The sequence below is a fragment of the Vespa velutina genome, chromosome 18, assembly GCF_912470025.1.
Source record: "Vespa velutina chromosome 18, iVesVel2.1, whole genome shotgun sequence".
Taxonomy (NCBI): Eukaryota; Metazoa; Arthropoda; class Insecta; order Hymenoptera; family Vespidae; genus Vespa; species Vespa velutina.
The window spans coordinates 1,664,910-1,672,828 of NC_062205.1; the positions used below are offsets into that span (position 1 = coordinate 1,664,910).

The following is a 7,919-nucleotide window of genomic DNA, read 5'->3' on the forward strand; positions in this document are numbered from 1 at the left end:
AGAAGAAAGTAAATAATAGAAGGGGATAATTCATTTTCGCGATCTATCGAACATTGTTTCTTTTCTTTTTTCTTCCTTCTTTTCTCTTTTTTCTTTTCTTCTCTTTACTCCGGAGGAGGGGGGATTCTTGTTTGTTTGTTTGTTCTTGATTTTTCTTACTTTTTCTCTCTCTCTCTCTCTCTCTCTCTCTCTCTCTCTTCCTTTCTCTCTTCCGTACAATTTCATGTGAGACAGTTAAACAATAAAAAATTTATAACGAATGCGAGATAATCGGTAATGTGTAACGCGTTCCGCGTTTATTATGTGAGTGATTATAAAATACATATACATTAAATATATATATATATATATATACATACACATACATATATATATATATCGGAATCGTGCGATCGATCGGAAAACGTTCGACGATTTACACGAGAACAACGACGACGAGAACGACGAAAACGACGACGACCACGACGACGACCACGAAGAACAAGAAGAAAAAGAAAAAGAAAAAGAAAAAAGAAGAAGTAGTAGAGGAGGAGGAGGAGGAGGAGGAGGAGGAGGAGGAAGAAGAAGAAGAAGAAGAAGAAGAAGAAGAAGTAGTAGAAGAAGAAGAAGAAGAAGAAGAAGAGGGATAATGGGAGAAGGAAAGGATTTATAACGACGCTACCGTCGGGGCCTGAAATAACAGGAGAGAAATGCACGTAGAGTGAATCAGCTTCCTTTAAGCGAATTTCCTAATAGATACAAGAAGCAAATAAGAAATAGAAATAGAAATAGAAAGAAACAGAGAAAGTAAGAAACGAAGAAATGAACAGAGAAGGATAGAGGAAAAAAAGGGAGATAAAAAGATAGAAAGATAGGCAAAAAGAGAGAGAGAGAGAGAGAGAGAGAGATAGAGAGAGAGAAAAGAATAATCCGCAGTTACACCCTTACGCTCTTATCCCTAATTCCTTTGGACTTTTAAGTATAAAGGCAGTGTCTTCTCTCTTACTTTTCGAGTGCGACTCCTCGAGAGCTTTGAGAAAAAGCAGAACCGAACGAAAGAGAGACAGAGAGAGAGAGAGAGAGAGAGAGAACGGGCGCTCGCGCGCGCATTTACTCGCGAGCGCGCGCCGCCTTATATTCTTGCAACAGGAGAAGAAGCAGACCATCTCTTCTTACGTGGAAAAAGAAGGTGGTGGAAGAAGTAGAAGAAGAAGTATAAGAAGTAGAAGTAGTAGAAGAAGAAGAAGAAGAAGAGGAAGAGGAGGAGAAAGAGGTGGTGGAGGTGGTGTTGGTGAAGGTGAAGAAGAAAGAGGAAGGAAAAAAAAGAGAAGTAAAAAAAAAGAAGAAAAACAGGAAAACATAGAGAGAGAGAGAGAGAGAGAGAGAGAGAGAGGAAAAAAAAAGGAAGAGGAAAAGATAAAGGGAGGATCGCCACGCCACGGTGAGTACTATCTTACTCTCTTTCCCTCTCTCTCTCTCTCTCTCTCTCTCTCTTTCTTTCTCTTTCTCTTTTTCTCCTTCTTTATCTATCTATCCATCTATTTATCAATCCACCTACCCACCCATCCATCCATCCATCCATCTATATATTTCTTTCCTTTTCTTTTTTAATTTTAACGAAGATCCTTCCAAAAGTGATATGCTCTTGTTTTCCGTTCTTGTTTATTTTTCTTTTTTTTTCCTTTTCTTTTTTTCTTTTTTTTTTTATTATTATTATTCTTTTTTCTTTTTACTTCCTCACCATCTTCTTATATTTCTCTCTCACTCTCACTCTCATTCTCTCTCTCTCTCTCTCTCTCTCTCTCTCTCTCTCTCTCTCTCTCTCTCTGTCTCTCTCTCTCTTTTTCTCCCTTTTGAATAATGATGAGTACGTATAATACATGCATACGTTAAATACATAGATAGATAGATACATATATAAATACGCGTATGTAACTACATATGTAGGTACATACGTATATGTATGTATGTATGTATGTATGTATGTATGTATGTATGTATCAAGAGACGACAAGAACCGTGCCGAGAGGAATAAGCGCGTGGGTCGGCGCGGGAGCGAGACATTAATTGGCTTTCGCGTTGTCCAACGATTAAACCGATTCATACCGCTCCTATCTCTGTTTTAAATAGAAGGAATAAGAGAGAACGAGAGAGAGAGTGAGAGAGAGAGAGAGAGAGAGAGAGAGAGAGAGAGAGAGATGGAAAGGAAAAAAAATCAATTGTTCCTCGAAGGCAACCCGTTCTACGTATAACGTTCCTTTTAAATGTATTCAACGAGGCAAGAGATAATATATTGAGAATCTGCGTGTAGATCGATCGCGTGGATCTATAGATCGTAATCTTAAAGATCGAAATACCGTCTCCTTTTTCATTCCCTATCTCTCTCTCTCTCTCTCTCTCTATATATATATATATATATATATATATATATATATATATATATATATGCATCCTGTAAATTTCATGCTATTAATAATTATACAAATATTTCATTTTATTAACACATTTAATAATATTAATTAAATGTCAAACATTTTCTCAACAATTATAATCATCCTCGATCGTATTTATTCTTATCTTCTGTCATCACTTAAATATTTCTTTCCTCTCTCTCTCTCTCTCTCTCTCTCTCTCTATATATATATATATATATATATATATATATATATATATATATATATATATATGTATATCTTTCTTTTTCTTGTAATAATTCCATTTCTCTCTATCTCTCTCTCTCTCCCTCCTATCGCTCCTCTACCCACATCCCCACCCCACACACTCTTCTCCGATCGGGCCGCCTTAGTTCGGCCCGAACTTGGTATCTTCTCCTTTCGAAATTAGCGTCGATTCCTATCGGTTCGAATGAAACCCTGGGTCCTTTTAAAAGCCGAACGAACGAGCACACGAAAGGAACGCAGAAAAGGGAACGGAGTTTATAATTTATTATCGCGGCTTTACTTAATCTCTTGTCTCCCTTCTCTCTCTCTCTCTCTCTCTCTCTCTCTCTCTCTCTTTCTCGCGCGCGCGCTCACTCTCACTCATTCATCCTCTCTCTTTCTCTCTCTATTCTTTGGTGTTGCTCTCGCGAGAGTAGTCACGAAGGGTCTCCCTCCTACCACCTATCTACTTCTCCCTCCCCCTCCCCTCCCTCTCCTTCGATCCCATTCGACCTCATCTCCCACTCCTCACTCTCTCTCTCTCTCTCTCTCTCTTTCTTTCTCTCTCTCTTCCCCCCCCCCCTCTCTCTCTCTCTCTTAATCCAGATTCGAACATCGTAAGAGCGATCTCAGGAGTTATCGTTTTTCTCGCGTTCCCGAACTACCTAATTTTAGTATAAGTTACGAATATCTCTCATTAACGTTCTTAGCGCGTTCTCTTTCCCCTCCCCTCCCCCCCCCCCTCCACCTTGTTTCTTTTTATATCTTCTTTTTTTTTTTTCCTTTTCTTTTTTTTTCTTCAACGAAGAAAAAATAATTTCGGATCCTATCTCTCTCTCTCTCTCTCTCTCTCTCTCTCTCTCTCTCTCTCTCTCTCTCTCTCTCTCTCTCTGTCCGTTTGCCTGTCCATTTAACATATATAGTTGGACAGTGGCGCGTTGTATGAAAAGTTTTCTTTTCACGCTGTTTCTTCTCCATAAGCTCCTCTTAATCCTCTTGTCGAGATGACGTAGAGGGATGAGGAGACGGATAAATGTATGAGAGAGAGAGAGAGACTAAGAGAGAGACTAAGAGAGAGACTCAGAGAGAGACTAAGAGAGAGAGAGAGAGAGAGAGAGAGTGAGAGAGAAGAGTACTCACGGAGGTAAAGTCGTAAGTAAGCTGGTAAGAAACATGGAACGATTTATTTGACAGATCGCACCGAGGCACAAGCAACGTCGGCGGATAGAGTGGTTTATTTTATAAGGCCAGATTGCCGGGCTCACTTCGCCGGAATAGAATAATGGACGTTTCTCCGACTCCCTTCTCCTCCTCCTCCTCCTCCTCCTCTTCCTCCTCCTTCACCTCCACCTCTACCTCCTCCTTTAAGTCCCCGCCCCGTCGAACACCCTCTATATCGTTTCTTCTTCTGGCCTTCGTCGACTCGGAAGTCAAATGTTGTTAAGAAATCTTTACTCTTTTCTCTTTTTCTCTTACAATCTCTCTCTCTCTCTCTCACTCTCTCTCTCTCTCTCTCTCTCTCTCTCTCTCTCTCTCTCTCTCTCTTTCTCTGTTCTACCTACAAAACTGTTTTCTTCCTCGTGAGGTAAGGTATCATACATACATACATATATACATGCATACATACTTACTTACACAGGTACATATATATATATATATATATATATGTACATACATACATAAATATGTACGTATATACATAGTTACTTTGCATCGACGACGTCGTGAATCCCGATCGGTCGTTATCGTGCGAACCGTGACTCGCCAACCTCATTTTATTTTATTTCATTTTTATTCTTCCTTTTTCCCTTTTTTTCTTTTCCAATCTCTCATTCTCTCTCTCTTCCTCTCTCTCTCTCTCTCTCTCTTTCTGTCTTTCTTTCTCTTGTACCGCACGCGAGAATCCTTTTTTATTCTCTCTTTTCTACCTTTACCCCTCTTCTAACCTCGCGGCTATCCACAGTCTCGATCTATTCGCCAATATTATTATATATGCATACACACACACACACACACACACACACATGTGTGTGTGTGTGTGTGTGTGTGTATGTATGTATGTGTGTATCATTTTGCCAGGCATTACCCGGGTAAAACGTTAACTTGTTGCAAATAAGCTAAATCACAAGTTTCTTTTACGTCACGATTACTACTTAAACGGGAAGAGAAAGAAAGAGATAGAGAAAGAGAGAGAGAGAGAGAGAGAGAGAGAGAGAGAGAGAGAGAGGGGTTGGGGGTAGTGTGAAAGCGGGGAGGATCAGAAAAAGAGAAAGAGAGAGAAAGAGAGAGGAAGGAAAGAGGATACACGCGATCATTTAGATTAATTATCCTGAATCGTTCAGGTTTGCGTTTGAGATTTCTGTTCCTAACATTTGTTTTCTATTCTTTTTTCTTTTTTTTTTTCTCTCTCTCTCTTTTTTTTTCTCGTTTTTACTTTCTTTTCTTTACTACGAATCCTACGTTAATCTTTCCTATACCGTTATAATAATAGTATTGTCACGATCAAACTAAATCACTGGTTTCCTTGCGTTCAAGTCTTAAACGATGGGATTGAAAGGGGCAGGGAGCGAAGGGGAAGGGTCAGGATGGATGAGAGGGAACGTGTGGGGGGAAGGGGAGAAACGAGTACGAATTGACGATTTCAATTAATTATCCCCGAATCGTTTAGGTATATTTATTATTGGGTTCATTGTTTAAGATTCATTTATTTTCTTTTTCTCTTAATCCTTTTTTTTTTTTTTTCTTTTTCATTCGATCATATTTCTTGTTCCGTATTTTTTTCTGTTTCTTCTTTTTTTGTTTTTTTTTTCTTTTTTTGTTTTTTTTTTTTTTGAATTCTCCACTTCATCTATCTCCTTTACCGTTATAATACATTATATATGGTATATTAAATATTTCGATTTCGTTTACCTCCGATCGAACGGAGTCAATCCGAGCGATTTGAAAAGGATCAGAAGAGATGAGTGGACCTTTCAAGAAGAGCTACTTTTGAAGAAAGCTCTCTCTCTCTCTCTCTCTCTCTCTCTCTCTCTTTCTTTCCATATCTATCTATCTATCTATCTATCCATCTCTCTGTCTTTCTCATTCAATGACAGACTTTGTATACTCCGTTAAGCGGGAGAAGCGAGAGGTAATATAAGCTTCTCTTTTCGAATTGTGCGCTCGTTTCTCTTCGTTCTTTCTCACGCCACGGACGAGAGAGAAAGAGATAGTTCGAGAGAAAGAGAGAGAGAGAGAGAGAGAGAGAGAAAGAGAGAGAGATAGAAAATACACGACGAAGACGATGAAGACGGCGACGAAGAGGACTACGACGAGTTCGTGAATCGCGTTCATTGTGCTTCCGTCTTACGGGGGCACCATAACGTGCTTTCGACACGGTTCCCCATGTGGGACCATTCTAGAGGACTTATATATTCCTTTTTTCTTCCTTACTCTCTCTTTCTCTCTCTCTCTCTCTCGCTCTATGATCTTCTCCCATTGATTTTCCACGGTCGGCCATAAGTTCGCGCACTGTTTTTCCTTCGAAAGGAATTTGCTTAAATAAGAGATAAATAGAGATAGAGACATAGAGAGAAAGAGAGAGAGAAAGAGAGAGAGAGAGAGAGAGGAAAGGAGTGAAGGAGTGAAAGAGAGATGAATAGAGAACCACCAACGTGTCGAACAGTACATAAATAACTGTACCTACGCGATTCGTCGCACCTTTCACGAACACGTGTCTCCTTAATGACAGAGTCCCTCCTTGTACATATGTACATCATAATTGCGCTTACTCGAATATAACGCCGTCGTTTGTTCCTCGAGGCGTTCTCGTGATTTGAAAAAAAAAAAAAGAAAAAGAAAACATTCAGAAAAGAAAAACAAGGGAAGGAAAAAAAGAAAGACAAAGAAAAAAAAAAGAAGAAGGATAAAAAAGAAAAATATCTTTTTACGCTTGCTCAAGCAACTGGCATATGCGTACACAAATATCTCTACATATACTATATATAGGTATATACGCACGCATGCGTACATGAACAGAGAAAAAGAGAGAGAGAGAGAGAGAGAGAAAGAGTTAAAACTCTAACAAAAAGAAACGAAGAGACAAAGATAGTGAAAGAAAGAAAGAAGGAGAAACAGAAGCAACGGTGACAGTAACAGCATCAGTAACATCAATAGCATCAACAGCATCAGTAGCAGCAGCAGCAGCAGCAGCAGCAGCAGCAGCAGCAGTAACAGTAACAGTAACAGTAACAGCAACACCACCAACAGCAGCAGCAGCAGCAGCAGCAAATAACATCACCAGCGGCATAAGCACCAAATATCAAGTACCAGTGTACCACTACCAAGTATCAGTACCACTACCAATACCATTACCAATAACAGCAACACCAGTAAAAGCAACAGTACCAGCAGCAACATCAGCCAAAGCAGGAGCCAAGCGAACCAGCAAAGCAGATGTTTGCTCGAACCACGTTAGGAACAAACCAAGAAGAGAGGAGGGACCAGGTCACAAAGACGGCCGGGTGAGAGTGCGAGCGCTCGCACTCTCACCCAAGAACGAACGACCAAGAGAGACACCGAGCTTCCCTGAAACGAAACCCTTGGCGGCGCCTTAACAGAAAACGAATGTATTTCGAAAAGGCGAACATGAGGCGGACGCCTGTGTGTGATCGGTCGGTGAGGAGGTATAGGGAAGGTCTGGAGGGGGGGGGGGGACGGAGAATACCTAGAGAGGGAAAGGAAAAAAAAAAAGAAAAAAAAAAAAGGAGAGAGAGAGAAAAATTTTTCTCCTTTCCGTAACGTTTTAAACTCACTCCGAAGTTCTTTCACGTCGACCGTAATTCCCATGGCTTTTTTCCTTTCCTTCTCTTTTTCTCTTTCTCTTTTTTTTTTTTTTTCTTCTTCTTCTCTCTCTTCATACGATAGACGCGTTTCGACTAATAATCATGCCCTCGATCGTATTTTATAAAAATTAAAATTTCGATCGATGAGGAGGGCTTGGGTTTAGACGATGGAGTGAGCTGGGTGGGATGAAAAATGAGGGGGAGGGAGGAGGGAAATAATTAGATCGTGTTCGTTTATAAAAAAAAAAAAAAAAAAAAAAAAAAAAAAAAAAAAAAAAAAAAGAAAAAGAAGGGCGCAAAAAACGATCGGATTATAGTGAAACTTTGTACATAAAAGCGAAGTTATATCGATTCCTTTGGGGAATAGAAAAAAGAAACTAAAACGTCTCTCTCTCTCTCTCTCTTTCTCTTTCTAAACACGTATGTATCTAAATAGAGAAATATATATATATATATA

General features: G+C 39.6%; 1 protein-coding gene across 1 annotated transcript in view; it reads left to right on the forward strand.

Annotated features, from left to right (window-relative positions):
• The first annotated feature begins 1,280 nt into the window (after window positions 1–1,280).
• LOC124955296 (fibroblast growth factor receptor homolog 1-like) overlaps window positions 1,281–7,919 on the forward strand; it is a 33,621-nt gene continuing 26,982 nt past the window's right edge. The window contains exon 1 of the mRNA XM_047509512.1: window positions 1,281–1,420. The gene's annotated coding sequence lies outside the window, so the exon portion shown is untranslated. The remainder of the gene's footprint in view (window positions 1,421–7,919) is intronic.